Genomic DNA, 17,500 nt, shown 5'->3' with positions numbered 1-17,500 from the left:
TCAGCGCCCAAACAACGCGAATCCCTCAAGCAAAGGATATCAGTTCTGAGAACAAAAATCCCGGAAGCGGCAAGTATAAAAATGCGACGTGTAGTGGTTAGTGTCGTGGCATGCCGCTCAGATGTCGCGGATGGGGTGGGTTCGCGTCTCCTCCAGGGCGGTGGAAAATCACTGGCTCTGTATCATGATCAGTTACTGCCGCAGTGTTGGGGGTTATGCTCAGGTGGGAGGTTGAAACCGACATATTCTTTGGAAGCTTGAATTTTAAGTCAATGGCACCATTGGTGTGCTTGTTCCGTGTGAATAGGTTTCATGTACTGAAATATAATAATAATAATAATGAATTACTGCTGTAAGAAATACGCCGTTTTATCCATCGAAATATGAATATTGGACAATTATTGACTAAAATATTGACGTGCAGGATAAGCGAATTATTACAATTGAGAAAACTCAGTCTAAAATCAATTCGCAAAATACAGCCACTTTATTCAGCAAAACTTGCCTCAAAGAGGCACTTCTCCTTCGTAATAATAATAATAATAATAATAATAATAATAATAATAATAATAATAATAATAATAATAATAATAATAAACTGGTGTCCAGTTCGGGGCGTTTTCATCAAATCCCCGCATGGAATAGAATTTTCTCTCTTTCTCTAATCGCGATGACATATATTCCGGTATCGTGTGAATGGAAACGTGAGGCCGTATCAACTCTGCCAGATTTCGCGGAATATTCATCCAATCTGATTCTTCATAAATGTAAAAAAAAAAAAAAAAAGAGAAAAAAAATAGAGGTTCAGCCTCACTTTTATGCATTGGTTGGTAGAGAGATTTTGGGGGGGTTGGTTAAACATGACAAGACTGTGTACTGCATGGAAGAATAAATAATATATATATATATATATATATATATATATATATATATATATATATATATATATATAATCAACAATTAGAACGAAATTGCTATGTACTTGGTAGTTTTAGTCTATAGTTGTTGATAATGGTAAGGGGAGAAAAGGGAATGCAGATAACGAACTCATCACAAAATAATAGCTAAGAGTTAAGAGTAACATATAAGAAGAGAGAGAGAGAGAGAGAGAGAGAACCTCACCACAAAATATTAGCTAAAGTCAGAAGAGTAAGAGAGACACACACACACACACACACACACACACACAGAGAGAGAGAGAGAGAGAGAGAGAGAGAGAGAGAGAGAGAGAGAGAGAGAAGAGCGTGTGTCCTGTGGTTATCTGAACAGCATCGCGGGAAAACTGTTCCTGCTCCGGACGAGATCGCATTAAGCCGGCCTTCAGAAAGACGGGTAATCTGTTTAGCGCACTTTTATAAGGCAAACTTTTGTCCTCGTGCCGTCTCAAGTTACCAAACGAAATTCGCCTACAATCATATTAGATTAAAAACTTCCAGGATTAACCCTGAGTACGAGCAGACTTCGTTACGAACGATTCACCTTCGACCTATGCAGGGCTTTATAAAGAGTAATTGCATAATAGGTTTAAAGGGTAATACACACACATATATATAGACACACCTTGATGACATTTTTTATCAAGGGGTTGTTCCAGAGGGAAACCTTCACTTCTCTAGATTCCTAACCTTCTGGGAAAAGGGTCTTAGTCCCATGCCCTTCTCCAACAGTTCTGCGACCTACTACAGTCCACTAACTACACGCTGCCTACTGCATTGCTTAAGCTAACGGAAGCAAAATGAATTTTGCAGGATATGGGCCTAAACTCCTTCCCCTCTACCTAATGCTCCAAAACGTGGCTGAGACTTACAATGGCAACTCTTTCTACTTGTCCCCATCACTTTTCATGCATTCGTTTAACACTATTCTTCAAGAAAGGATAGTAAAAAGTAATAAAAGTATTGAATTGTTCAGAAAATCAGGCGCGAGTACCCTAATTTCCCACAACTGACTAGAATTGCTTGCCACACGTGAAGAAATTAGGTGCTACTACAGTACACGGTCTAGGGGATCAAATGTGTTTCGCCGTGTTTAGTACTAGCCCCTCAAATGTGATCAAGTGCGCTTTGGGACATTTGATCCCCGAGGGCTAGTACTAAACACGGCGAAAGAGTGTAGAAACACGCAGGTAGACCGCCTGCAAAACGTGAGCTTCGGTCTTTCCACAAGTGAAGGCCATCCAGCCGAATTGTTTGCCAATCAACTGATTTATAAGCCGAGACTGGGTAAACTGGGCCAAATAACTGATAAACATTAAATTTCGTGGCAGGTAATTGTAAGGAATTTCGGAAAAAATCTCCTGAACTTCGGGATTTTAAAGCATTATAAAATGTACTGTAAATGTATCGTATCATGCAATGAAAATTATCTCCTGAAATTGTGCTTAAAAGTACAAGTCTATAAAGATACAGTTTACATTAAAATCTACCTGTAGTTAAATTGATACAATCATCGACTGAAATCAAGTTGTAAAGGCAACGTTTATTTACTACAGCAAACTTAATTTCAAATCAGATTTTGCCATATATTACAGAGAGAGAGAGAGAGAGAGAGAGAGAGAGAGAGAGAGAGAGAGAGAGAGAGAGAGAGAGAGAGAGAGAGAGAATCTTGAAAACGAAAACATGCTTCGTGGATTCGGACTTTCTGTGAAATAGAGAACTGTACCAGTCCCTTTTATACTTTAACGGTCTAGGGCTCTAAACCATTATCATTAATATTAACTGGAAAACGCATATGCACTTCAAAAAAGCATGCTTGCACCTACGATATGAGATCATGGTTGGGATTGGACTAGTAAATAAATCTTGTATCGGTAATCCTACAAAAATGCTTCCTAGCCTAACCTAATGTAACACTGACAGTAATTATTGTCGGTTCTGGCAAGCTAAGTCACCCCACCCTTATTAGGTATATAAACAGACTCAATTTATACCAAATTTGCGACCAATTAATAAAGATTATCCTACCGACAAACATGGTTTTATACTTAGAAACTGATTAGCTTAAGATTAAATGCCTAAAATAATTTCCCCTGTCTATTTATGGGAATGATCATGAAACTACCAGTCGATCCTGATACACTGCACATTATTAAAATTAGTAGAGCATTAAGTTAGTCAGCACTAAATCCACATTTCTCAGATTATGTATTTCTGGTGCAAAATGAATTTTGGAAGGTTAAAGAACTTTTATTTCGCAGAGAGAGAGAGAGAGAGAGAGAGAGAGAGAGAGAGAGAGAGAGAGAGAGAGAGAGAGAGAGAGAGAGAGTTCTCATACTATTTACTTTTGGTGCAAAGTAAATGTCCGAGTTTCGAACAACTTTTATTCCTGAGAACTGATAATTTGATCCAAAATTATTTATAAAACAGTTATTTATTCTTGTAATGGGCTGCAATTATCTTCTCTATATTCAGCCTTAAAAATAACCACTAGGATTTTGAAAAAATGCAAACTAACCCAATAAACTTACTTATCACAAAGTTAGGCCTCTGTGGCTCTAAAAATAAAATCTGATCTAATGCTTGAACGAGCTAACAAGGACCAAAATTTAATAAGAAGGAGCAAGACAGTGTGCTGTGTAAAATGCATTTAATCCTTCCCGGTCAAGTAGGCTACGGGGCCTAGGTTAGGTTAGGAGGTTAGGTTAGGTTACAGAAGGCTAGATTAGGATACAAATTCGCTTTTCACTCAGCCATTTATGCCTCCCTAGACGGATGTTAGTATAGCATACAATCGGCATCCTTTGTGGGCCAAAGCAGGGAGATTACAAGGTATGAATTAATTAGGCATAGGCCTATACTACCTAGTGACATAACCATGAGGCCTAAAACCAAATTCTAATAAGTACAACGTAATTTGGGCTAAATATAATTCCAACTTCAAAACCACATGGTCCTAAGCGACTTTGTTTATTTACAAATATGACGTAAAAAATGTTATAGGAGACCTTTATGTTCATTTACCTTTACTATTTTCCGCTGTGGCACGTGACAAATAACACGCCAATGGAAAACTCGAAAATATTACGTCAGTTCACTTCACATAACATAAAAATATATAAAAGGCGTAATTTTAATATCTCAAAAAGCTAGTAAATAACTTTCCGAAGACAACGGTCCTCCAAGGGTGTGTCATTACGTGACGTGATAGTCATTTATGGTATTGTAACGAACTTCCTTCACAGTTATTTTGCATCTACGAGTTATATATTATGAAAATGTGATTTTTATGGTTACCAATCTGTATTTTCCTAATTTTTAAATTGATTTAAATATTATACCATAAAAAATGTTACCGAATATGTATGTAAAAATTAAGTTTTCAAAAGAAACATTACAGATACCTCTCGTCGAAGGTGTTTGTTTTGACATGTGTTGAAAGATGTCCAGTTGTACGATAAGTCAGTGTTTGTTCATAGTTTACGCCTATTTAACGCGTAAAAAAAAGTCGGTTTTAAACCACGTAAAATCCAAGGTTAGGCACGTCTAGCAACGGTGAGTAATAATGCAGATGATAATTAGTTATGAAGAGGAAATTTGAAGTATTTATCGTAAGGGTTCTGTTACCATACCTTCATGACTTGGATTCCATAAGTACCCCTGCAATCAAACATTAGAGATTAAGCCTAGATTTATGCCGTTAGAGTATGAAACAAATTGATATAATGGACATTCATCATTGTTGAAGTACATTTTAACCATAGCCAAGGCTAAAGTCTCGGAACTTTGGAAGAAATCTTTCATAATTTGGTTTAACATTGATAAGCTTAGCCCGCCATACTAGCATGGCGGATGGCAGAAGCCTAGGACTCGTTCATTTACTTCGTCAGAATTTGGGTTACATTTTTAGTCTTTAATTTACTCTAGTATCAGCGAGAAAAAATGCAAGATGACGTAAATTCACCGTAGGCTATATCGGTTTTATTTCGAGTATTCTGCGTTTTTAGTTTATTTTAGTAACCTGAAGAATTCGAGGAATGCAATAAGAATTGCAGTACAGCCATTTGCCACGTTTATCATAGACGTTTTAACAATTGTTTTGTTACCGTGTGATTATTTTCCCACAAGAAAATCTTGACATGGTTCACAACGGAAATATTGTTCGGTATGATTATTCATAAACTCTAGAAACGAAAGCATTGTGGTTCATTCAATATCAGATGCTTTTCGTTTTATCTGATCGCTTACGCCATATTTTAACTGTTTTATCCCAGCCGGTTCGAGCAAACATATTTGAAATACTATATTTGTGTGCCAGGTGTTTTAAATTTATTGGCGCTTATCTTTACTGATGTGACAGACTCTATTTTATTATTAGGGTTACAGTATTTTTCATGTTTGAGAAGACGAGGTTAAAAAAAAATGTTGTATATTGGCCAAATCCTAGTCCTTTGTGCGTTTTACGTATATATTTCGTGGGCAAAATATTTGGAGATGTTGGAGGGTTCGCTCTGTCTTTCGACATCAGTCGCCCCATTTCGTCAATAAAGGTTTGGCAGTGATTGATGTCAGACGATATTAGCTGGGGCATTTGAAAGCCCGAGCTGTGTAGGAAGCAGGAAATGTTGTAGAATGGCGTAGGCCGAGCCATCAACTTGTGAAGCCTAGCTTACATCCAATTTTGTGTTTGATCCGTGTCGTGGCCATCAGCCACATCAGAAGTTCCGTCTCTCTCTCTCTCTCTCTCTCTCTCTCTCTCTCTCTCTCTCTCTCTATATGCATGTATGTATATCTTAGATATGAATGTACATATATATATATATATATATATATATATATATATATATATATATATATATATATATATATATATATATATATATATCCACTTTCTCGCCTTTTCAATTTTACTTAGGCTGCGTATACTTTGCAAACAGTCAACGATCTTAACCAGTCAGCAGTTTTAACCTCTTAACTTGTTGTGACGCCAGTTTTAATAGACGTAATCAATCAATCAATCAACCGTTTAACTTTCCATTTCTTCATTCTCCTCCTAGCCCTTCTTTCTTGACTGTAGGAATTTTATTAAGGGGGGAATTGTTAGCTTTCATTTATAGTTAGTGAGATATCTGCTCTGCTGCTGTCCTGGGATTTTGGGAGATTTACAAAGGATTAAGACTACTAAATATTTTCATTTGAAACGACAAGTGGAATGAATAAATATAAGATTTAAAAAGTTGGTTGGGGTCAGAATAGGTTAAAGGGTATCTGACCTTTGGAAGAAAGTAAAGATAATGATCTTCTCTAGTTGCAATGCAAGCACGAGCTAAGATTAAACCAATTAGGTATCGAATTAGGAAGGCAAATTGAGTTAAGAATCAGCTTACTGATACAAGAGAATGACACAAAAGGTCAAACAGGGATTTATTTACTGTATCTAAAAATATTAGTGTTCCTAAATTCAGTGACAAAAAAAAATTCTGATCCAAATGATTTTTTCCTCATATTTTTCATACAGTACCCTGAAATTACCTCAGTTTACGATTTTCCAAAACTGTGCATGCAAGAAAACGTTTATAATCTGTAGAATACAATTGATACTGGGTTTATATTTAGAAGGCGATATTAAATGCCAATGAAATTGACTCAACAGTTGAATACTGAAAAGCGAGCAGCCTCTGATATTAGCCTAAAGGAAATGGATTACTGCCGTGTTCCCCGTAGGGGATTAGGTAGTGTCGTCAGTGCACCTCATGCTGTGCGCTGTAGGCGTTACTTAAGGTTCTTTAAAGTTTGCCTTCGGCCCCTAGCTGCAACCCCTTTCGTTCCTTTTACTGTACCTCCTTTCATATTCTCTCCTAACAACTGCGAGGTTTTCCTCATGTTACACCTTTCAAACCTTGTACTGTGAATTTTCGTTTCAGCGATGAATGACCTCATAGGTCCCAGTGCTTGGCCTTTGGCCTAAATTCTACAATCAGTTCAGTTCAATTACTGGCGTGTGTGTGTGTGTGTTCGTGATACCCACATTAACTATTCTTTTGCTTACTTGTTAAAATACATTGGAAATCTCCTCTTAAATTGCTCCGATGATTGTGATTGTAATTGCGACAAAGAAAGCAAGAGAGATTGTCTGTGGAGAAGAGCTATCGTCTATTTGCCATTTGTTTGCATTAGTTATAACTGCTCTAATCGATAGCCTTTGTTCGATGGATTAATTACTGGTAATCGGATTGTGGATTTATATCTCTGACTTAACGTTACGTCAGCAGATAAAACTCGAGGTGTTAATTGAAGTGGTACACCAGTGTCAGTCTTAATACTTGTGTCAATGTGTCTCGCTTATCGAACTTCTCAGTTCCAGAGGTCCTTTGTTCCTCACGCCACTGGACTGGAACAGCCTCCCAGAGTATGTCGTGCAGTTGGAATTTGAGAAATTCAAGCGAAGGTGCAATGCACGACTACCATGATACCATTCTCCTTGCATTTTAATACATTTTTATCTAAATTAATTTATTAATTTATTTTTTATTTTTGAGTAATTGGAGTCTCTTCTTTCAGTATTTCCCGTTACCTACTCTTACTTCTTCCTAATGAACACCTTAATATTCTTTGGAAGCTTGAATCTCAAGTCAGTGGCCCCTTTGGTGGGCTTGTTCTATATGAATAGGTTTCATCTGCATAATAATGATAATAATAATAATAGCTAAACATTAGTTGTCGAGAGGTCACATTTTAAGGACATTTCCCCCCTTGCTATGTTGCGTGAGAAAGGACAGGTGTAGGCTATATCATAGAGGCTGTGCACCTTTATCTTGGCATTTGAGTGGACTGTGTACTTGGCTGTCTTTTACTGAGCTCATGTTTTATTCATTGGGACTGATATGCTACAACTGCTTTGTTATATATACATTCCTCCTAAACCCCCAGCTCTCTCTCTCTCTCTCTCTCTCTCTCTCTCTCTCTCTCTCTCTCTCTCTCTCTCTCTCTCTCTCTCTCTCTCTCTCTCCAGAAATGAACAACATATAAGTTGGAAATTTTTTTTTACTCTATGTATATATAGTATACATATATATCAAATGCAAGGAGCCCATACAAACGCCAAAATGTGGAAAATAAAGGCTATATTTCAGAGACCAAACTGTCTCTCTCCTCAGGCAAATAGTGAATGAGAAAACGTTACAGAAAAGCGGTACTCATACCAGAAGGTCCATAGGTCAGCCGTTACGTCACTCCAATTGACAATTTCTCTCTAATCTTCTTAATCGCTGGTTGGAGGAAGATTTTATCTATAAAAATATCTGAATCCCACGCACCTCTTGAAAGATTCGTGGTGTTTCTTTGTTTAATCAAAGCTGATTCCACCATATATATATATATATATATATATATATATATATATATATATATATATATATATATATATATATATATATATATAATGTATAAAATAAGAATAATTCGTTTTAATCTTTTCTGTTTTTGCAGGTAACTCTGAACATATTCTTTGCTGTCCTGCTGTGAATAATGTAAGTACCATTTATTTTCAAGTTTTCACAATTTTTCAGATTTTACTGTACTTCCGTTCATATTCCCTTTCTTCCGTCTGACTTTCCACCCTCTCTAACAATGATTTCATAGTGCAGCCGCGATGTTTTCCTCCTGTTACACCTGTCAAACCTTCTTACTGTCAAGTTTCCCCTTCAGCGCTGAATGACCTCATAGGTGCCAGCGTTTGGCCTTTGGCTGAAATTCTATGTTCTTTTCTATTCACAATTTTTCAGATTGTTTCGTAGTGTTGTGTTGTCGTGTGGTGTTGCGGACGCGAAGGTCAGCAAATCTGATTAGTCCTCTAAGCCTTACTGTACACTTCCTGAATGGGAATTCCGTACCACCTAACGTACTATTTCCCACCTTCCCTGGTGATGTAAGGTCCAGTAACACACACACATACACACATTTCTTGCAGGGTGTATTTTACCTTGTGTAGTCATGCGGGACTCTGTATCATCACCACATAATTGTGTGTATATATATGTATACATAGATGTATGTATTATGTATGTGTGTGTGTGTGTGTGTATGTTCCAGCATAACTCTGAAATGCATTGAGCAATTTCAACCAAACTTGGTATTCATATGACATACTATCTGGAAAAGAATACTGTGGGGGTAAGACATCACCAAGGGGCGCCAAAAAGGGTTGGGGTGGGAAGGGCTTCCCTGAAATGGGGCTGGTTCTGCCCGTAGACTTAGTAACTAAATAAACTCTGTGAATTTATCATACCTCATTTCGATATACTTATGACTTACTATCTGGAAAAGAATACTGTGGGGGGGGGGTTGTGTAAGACATCACTGGCACCAAAGGGGATGATGACATGTAAAATTAACCGAAGTCGACAGATATTAGTGTCTAATCCACAGTTTTTGAGGTCGCTGAGATGAATGGTGACACTCCTGATGCCCTTTAAGTCCAAGTTCAGCCCCGATAAGAAGGGGGAGGTGGGAGGGGGTGGAAAAAAAAGTAAAAAATTACAGATATTGTGTTAAATCCATAGTTTTCGAGGTCGCTGAGATGAATAGTAATGCTCCCAACGCCCTTGTAAGTCCAGGTTTTGCTCCAATACGTGTGTGGGTTGAGAAGGAGTGAAATGTAAAATATAAAAAATGCTGGACAATGTAATTGAAGCAACTGTCTTAACAGAAAAGGGAGAGAGTGAGAGAGAGAGAGAGAGTAGGGGTGGTGATAGGGAGGAGAAAGAGGGAAAGAGTCAGAGAAAGAGCGAGAGAGAGAGAGAGAGAGAGTAGAGGGAGTGTTAGGGAGGAGAAAGAGGGAAAGAGAGAGAGAGTTTATCGGTTGTCATTCAGAGTTTTTCCGGGCAGCGCCAGGTTGGTCAGCTATATATATATATATATATATATATATATATATATATATATATATATATATATATATATATATATATATATATATATGTGTGTGTGTGTGTGTGTGTGTGTGTGTGTGTGTGTGTGTGGTATGTGGTGACTTTTTCACCATACTTAGTAAACATACTTCATAAAACCCTTGATAAAAATATTCCCCTGCGAATGTGAAATACTGACGGAGGCTTTGAACCGAAAATTCTAAATAGCTACAAAGTTATTTGAAACCGCATCTCCCCCTCATGACACGGTCGACCGACGCCAGGGGTGAAAATGGCGGGGAAAAAAAAAAAAAAACGAACGCTGTAGCATCAGCGAGACGAAAAATCCGCATGTCGACGCGATATTTTATTTGCATATTCCGTATCACCAGATCTCATTTCCCCTTTCAATGTGTTTATAAAAAATTCCTTGCGAGTGTGGGATGATGGCTTATCTGCTCCACTTCCGGAAAGTGGCAGGGTGCTATCGGTTGCCACTGGTCTGATGATGTGCTTTGCAGTATTTAAATGTTTTTGATGAAGTGTTTATCGCTTTATTTTTATTTCGTTTTTAATTAGTCCGTTTTAACCGTCTTAGTGGGTTCCCGTTTTCTGATTTTCCCATTTTCTGTGTTCCTGACATTTTTTACCTCGTAAGTCTTTATCACTGAACTTGTAACTACAGTCCGGTATATATAATTATTAGTCAATGGGTGGATAAATCTTGGATGCATAATATGTTTCCCAATAAGTGAATAATGTGAACGAACACTTTATATATACTTTAAACTAATTCAAAGCGTGATTCAAGGTTCCAGACGCATCCACATTACGGGACGAATAAAAACAAATGATTGCTACAACGAAGTGACAGATCTTTGTATTGTTATATGTTCGTATAGGATAAAAAAAAAAATATATATATATATATATATATATATATATATATATATATATATATATATATATATATATATATACGTATATACAGATTTAATTGGCCAGTAATGATTACAGCAACGGTAAATAAACTCATGAAATATTATAGTTAGACTAATACCCATTATGTCTAATTTCTGTTTCAAACTTAAGCATACGTGAATCTGAGTATTCTAACTGACAATTGTTTGTCAAATCTTTGCAACGTGAATTATCGAATCAATAGTTGTTTGGATGGTTTGAAACGTGAATCTAGTATCTAGACCTAACTGACAATTGTTTGGATGGTTAAATTTGAGTATCTTTTTGAATATAACATGAATCTAGTAGTATCTCAGTAATTGTTTGGATAGACCATAACTGACAATAATTGTTTGAATGGAAGCATCTTTGCAACAGAATCTACCAGACCAACTGACAATTGTTTGAAGACCGTAACTGACAATAATTGTTTGGAAGGGCTGAGATAGTATCTGACCTAACTGACAATTGTTTGGAGGCTAGGGCCAACATGAAACTAGCTAGACCTAATTGACAATAATTGTTTTATGCGTCGATTTGATATTATATCCAAAAACGAAAACGGTTATTTGTTTAAACCATAAAGCACAAATGTTAATATAACACAGTGAGGTGGAATCGTTTAATGGGTAGCCTTTCGAAACCGGTGTAAATGAACTTGGTCATCGGTCACAGTGGCAGCATTTTTGAATTGTGTTGGAATACTCTATGACTTTTTAATGTCAAATTTACACAGTATGCTTTGTTTCGACGTGAATGGGCGTTGCGAAAAAGTAATATAGTTATATGATCAGAGCGTGACAAACGCCCCAATGTTTGTTTTGAAATATGTCGCCGTCATGGCGTGGCGTTTATTGTTATGCTGTCCGTTTTGCCTGTGTAATGTATAAAATGTGTGTGTATGTATGTATGTATACACAGAGCCAATTAGGAACTAAGAATGTTATTGGATAAGCATTCCTTGTCGAGTAGAGCTCTCTTCATAATTTGATCAGCTATATACCAGTCTATAGAGAAATGGCTTTCTATAGAACGGTAGCAGATAATAGTATAGGCCTACAGGAATAGCTGCATATGATCGGAAGCTTATTCAGCTCTCTCTCTCTCTCTCTCTCTCTCTCTCTCTCTCTCTCTCTCAATATATGTATACGTGTGTGTGTGTGTGTGCGCGCGCTCGCGCGTCCCTCCCCATGGACTCTCAGATGTTGATTCAAACGAAAGGTTACTCGTGGAAAATCCTGTTGCCTTTGTGAGTTCGTGAACCGTTAACCAACCTCGGCACCAGAATTGTCTGAGAGGAATTATAAATGTCTTGTTTATAACTGAGTCTCTTAGTTAATTCACCTAAGAGACGGCGGTGCGAGCTCCATTAAGCGTGTCCGGGAATCATTGCCACGCTCGACTTCCGTTTCCGTGAATGAGTTTCAGATTACATTCTCTCTCTCTCTCTCTCTCTCTCTCTCTCTCTCTCTCTCTCTCTCTCTCTCTCTCTCTCTGTCAGAATAGCCGGCATGAATGGTTTACAGCAAAAGTCAGAAATGTTAAGAGTATTACAAGTAATGTATATATATTTCGTTCTGTGTACATCACATGCTAAAATTAAGCCTCTCTCTCTCTCTCTCTCTCTCTCTCTCTCTCTCTCTCTCTCTCTCTCTCTCTCTTGGAATAGCCGGCATGAATGGAAAACGTATTCCGCTCTGTGTACATCATAAAATTAACAGTTTCTCTCTCTCTCTCTCTCTCTCTCTCTCTCTCTCTCTCTCTCTCTCTCTCTGTAATCATTTAACTTTTCCTCATCATTTAGTATAGAGTATTAACTTTTGCTCGTTGAGTGAGCTTTTGAAAATAGCCATTACAATAGGAGGATTCTTTTCCCAATAGCACTGGAAGGATGTCAAGAATACTATTGTACGCCCTTTAAAACCTGTTTTTTTTTGGGGGTGGGGGTGGTGTGTGGGTGGGTTTTTGGGGTGGCCTGACGCGACTCTCTCTCAGTTCAAGTCAGGTATCTCCTTATCAACCAACCCTGGAAAAATTACTCCTGAATTTCAGGTGTATCGGTTTTATTTTTCATTCCCTCATATTTATTCATTTATCACCTTCTCCTGGAACTTGTCTCTCTCTGGAGGTTAATTCCTGTTGGCTCTGTCCGTAAGGGTTATCAGCTGAAGAGATAAATGAAAGAGAAAAAGAAAAACGGTTTTATTCTGCCCCAGCAATACTCTCGGGTGTTAATCTGACCGCTGCGCTGGCTCTTAGAACTCAGGAACTGACGATATCATTTCGAAACGAACTGGAATTAAAGACGGTTTTAATATGGTAATTGAACAGGAATTAAAAACGGTTTCAGTTTAATCAGCGAACAGGAATTAAAAACGGTTTCAATTTAACAATCGAACAGGAATTAAAAACGGTTTCAGTTTATTAATCGAACAGGAATTAAAAACGGTTTCAATTTAATAATCGAACAGGAATTAAAAACGGTTTCAAAATTTTAATCGAACAGGAATTAAAAACGGTTTCAATTTAGTCATCAAACAGGAATTAATAACGGTTTCAATTTAATAAACGAACAGGAATTAAAAACGGTTTCAATATAATGTTCAGGCACGGTTGTTGGGACTCAGTCCGGAATGTTAATATTGGATGTTAACATTGTTCGAGGAGGGTTTTAAGAAAGCGCCGTTCAGTAAATTACATTACAAGGATGCCGTGTTCTTAAGTGTTATTATTACATATATATACTCATAAAAAACGGCTTGGAAATCCTTTTCAGTGGATAGCCGTTTTTATTACAGCATTATGCAACCGTTTATTGTTGTCTCCTTATTCAAGTTGATTGATTATACAGCTTTGCAGCTGAAGTTATCTTTTTTTATCGTATTTCTTGACTGTCACTGAGTTACTTTCATGTCCAGCTGTGACACTGAACTCCCTAATTGCTGTATTGACAGCTTTTCAATAATCCTTCAGATAGCGTTTTGCCTCTGAACAATATCTGACACTTTTCCTAATCCTTTACTGTGTTCCTGATCCATCACTCAAGCGTACGTTCTCTCCTCTGTTAGTGGTTATTAAAATCTATATTTTAGAGATTATGAAATTTCCTATACATTGACTTGTAAGCTTTGATTGCGTGTTATTCAGCTGGGGCCATCTTGTTTCTGCTTCTCCCGCCATCTTTGCTGTCACTGGTCTGTCGGAGAGTTTTGGGAAGTTATCGTACTCATTTATTCTTTCCTTCTGTTATTCCCTTCTCAGATTTTGTTCTGTTGTGTTATGGTTCCGGTTCAGAAAAAGTTCACTGAGCTTCTCTGTAACCGTAAGTGTTCTTCTCAAATTTTGTTCTCTGTGGTATGGTTCCGGTTCAGAAAAAGTTCTCTGAGCTTCTCTGTGTTCTTCCTTTCCTTCTCTTATCCCCTTCTCTCATATTTTGTTCTGTTGTGTTATAGTTGCGGCTCAGAAAAAAGTTCTCTGAGCTTGTCTCTAACCGTAAGTGTTCCTCTTCTCAAATTTTGTTCTCTGTGTTATGGTAGTTGTTCAGAAAAAGTTTTCTGAGCTTGTCTGTAACCGTAAGTGTTCTTTTTCTCAAATTTTGTTCTCTGTGTCATGGTTGCTGTACAGAAAAAAATTCTCTGAGCCTTTGTGGTCTTAACGTCAGGCCCTATAAGTCTTTAGTCGTTAAGACCCTGGATCTTCTTTAACAGATTCTCTTGTCGCCGGATATACCAGAGGCTTATTGACAGGATTTTCCCTGTTCGTCCCCTAGGGGTTATCTCAGTAAAAGTAGGTATGGTGCTGCTACAACCTACCGCCCACCTTCAACATCATGAGGGATATTTGTTACCTGAGCTTACCTGAGGGACCGAAGGGGTGGAAAATCTGTGGCCTTTGAAGGGTCTTGCTCTGTATAATACTGAATTGAAACTGATTTAACATATGAATAGAATGAATAAAATTATTATCCATACTCAAACCAAAATCAGCACAGCTGTACATGCAGAAATATACTGTAGAAACAAAGAGCATATCAGAATAATCAGATAATCATAATTAGAGTGGACACACTGATAATTTTATGAAGACTTCTGCAAACTTTTTTTTTTTTTTTACAAATGTTCATTGAGATGATCTGGCCAAGACAGAATTCATGACAATCTTGCGGCACCCCTAGGTACCGTTTGTGACATCCAGTTTGAGAATCAGTGGTCTATTTCCACTATCTATTAGTAGAACTTGCTTCTTGCATTTAGTGGATGCCTTGTAAATTACCATTCTAGTCTTAATGAAATAATTGATTTTTTAAAATTATGGGTCTCTCTCCTCCCCGCCCCCCTTGAAGCAATTTTATATTGATATAAAATCTGTAATTTCGTAAAAGTGCTACTTATTCTTGCTTAGATTTTTAAGATAATTTTGAAAGTAAGTAGATGATGTATTTCCCCATTCGTCCAGTGAATGAGGGCTTGCAACAGTGATAAGCATAATATATAATACATGCCAGTGTGATAAGCATATTATATAATCCTTGCCACAATGACAAGCTTAATATATAATACTAGAGATGTTAAATAAACGCTTGCAATTTAGGCTTTATGTCCTCCTAATCGTCGGGCGAATTTCGCTTGTAAGTCAGTCTTGAGAACCGTGTCAAACTGGGGTTACGAAGATGCGATCTATTGACAGATATCTGGGAAATCTTGCAGTGGTCGGTATTTTTGCCTCGGTCTTTCTCTCCCTGGGCCGGGTTGGTCACGACGCAAGATTATTATCGCCAGTTAGAGAAGAACAGATGAAAAAAAAAAATCCACTCTTTTTAAGTGCCATTGTAAAGGCGTATGGTACCTTTGATGTTTCCCAGGCGAAATGATAAGGATGATGTTTGAAGTTTTGTAAACCCCCACCCCACCCCCACCCCCACCCCACCCCCCACCGCCCACAACATCAAAGACAAAAGAAAAAAGATTGGCGTCCGTTCGAGATTTTCTACCGAGACCTTTCTTAATAACTTTTTTATTTTGAATGAGGAGTTATATGGGATTTAGGGAATAGATTTTCTGACCATTAAGGTCTTCGAGGACGAGAGATAGATGTGATTAGAATTTGTGAATGGAGGGATAATACTATAGAGTAAACAATGGGTCCTCATGCAGTTGCTGCATTTGCGTGATAATGGGATGTCAATGGAATTAGACCGGTATTGTTTGTCATCTTGTACCTTAACACGCACACACACTTACATGCATACATACACACACACATATACATATATATATATATATATATATATATATATATATATATATATATATATATATATATATATATATATATATATATATAATATATATACTGTATATATGTATATTTATATATATTATATATACTTGTGTGTATACGTGTGTATACCATTAAGCATCATGAGTGTGTATATGTGTATGTGAGAGAGAGAGAGAGAGAGAGAGAGAGAGGAGATGTAGTTAAATTCCTGAAAGACGAACATGAAAGACTTTGGGAAAGTGGTTCGTTTCAACCGAAAGTTTCATAGCTAATGATCGTAGGATCGTATGTACGGTTCACCTCTCTCTCTCTCTCTCTCTCTCTCTCTCTCTCTCTCTCTCTCTCTCTCTCTCTCTCTCTCTCTCTCGATTTTCAACAACAGCTCGGCGTTAATTATCGTCACTCAGCCTCTCTCTGTCTCTCTCTTTCTCTCTCTCTCTCGACACCAAAAACAACAACAGCCCGTTCCCCAGTCAGACAGATCTTGGATGGCGAACTGTCTTCAGGCATTACCCTGACGGCAGTCTTCTACGAGTAGGGGGGGAGGAGTATGTGAGGAAAGGGGGCGGAGAAAGGGGGTTGGGGACGTTATCATTATGAGTTATGAAGGTGCGGGAATACTTGACAGGAAAACAAGTGCTCAGGTGCTGGAAGATCGAGTGTTTTCGGGTGGCGCCACCTGATGGTAGGAAGTTGTAATGAATGGGATTATCACCTTGCGGAATTGAAGGAGTGCAAGAGTTTGAATGTTTTAGCTAGTCCGCTGGTTTGGTGGTTCGCGTCTCCCCAAGGGCGATGAACAATCACTGGCTCTGTTTCATGATCAGTTACTGCCGCAGTGTAGGGTCTGCTGCGGTGGGAGGTTGAAACCAGCATTCTTTGGAAGTTTAAAGAATTTCAAGTCAGTGACCCCTTTGGTGTGCTTGTTCCGTGTGATTAGGGTTCATCAGTGCACCTCGTGCGGTGCACTGTAGGCATCACTTGAGGTTCTCTGCAGCGTGCCTTTGGGCCCATAGCTGCAACCCCTGTCGTATCTTTTGCTGTACCTCCTTTCATATTCATTTTCTTCCATCTTATACTTTCCACCCTCTCCTAACAACTGCTTTGAGGTTTTCCTCCTGTTACACCTTTCAAACCTTCTTACTGTAAGTTTCCGTTTCAGCGCTGAATGACCTCATAGGTCCCAGTGCTTGGCCTTTGGCCTAAATTCTATATTCCATTCAATTCACAAAGTAATCGTGGATCGAAGCCTCCAGTTCAGTTTAAGGCAAATCGGCTACGCGATGGATTAATTCAAAATTGACATAGCGTAAGATTGTATCAGTTCATTCACAAATAACCCATTTGCTTATTTGCGCTCCAGTCACGTGGCTTGCGCCAAAAAAGGAACTTCTCGCCCATTAAGCGACTTCGTAC

General features: G+C 37.9%; 1 protein-coding gene across 3 annotated transcripts in view; it reads right to left on the bottom strand.

Annotated features, from left to right (window-relative positions):
* The window catches only part of pasha (partner of drosha), a 193,222-nt gene extending 189,086 nt beyond the window's left edge, over positions 1 to 4,136 (bottom strand). For 2 of the 3 annotated variants that reach the window (XM_067129729.1, XM_067129733.1), the window contains exon 1: positions 3,960 to 4,117. The gene's annotated coding sequence lies outside the window, so the exon portion shown is untranslated. Of the gene's footprint in view, positions 1 to 3,959 lie in introns of all 3 variants that reach the window. The other variant, XM_067129731.1, reaches the window with a different exon arrangement.
* Positions 4,137 to 17,500: the final 13,364 nt, after the last annotated feature.

This window comes from Macrobrachium rosenbergii, chromosome 27, assembly GCF_040412425.1.
Source record: "Macrobrachium rosenbergii isolate ZJJX-2024 chromosome 27, ASM4041242v1, whole genome shotgun sequence".
NCBI lineage: Eukaryota > Metazoa > Arthropoda > Malacostraca > Decapoda > Palaemonidae > Macrobrachium > Macrobrachium rosenbergii.
Note: the sequence above shows the minus strand (reverse complement) of the source record. Positions and strands in the feature narration are given on the sequence as shown.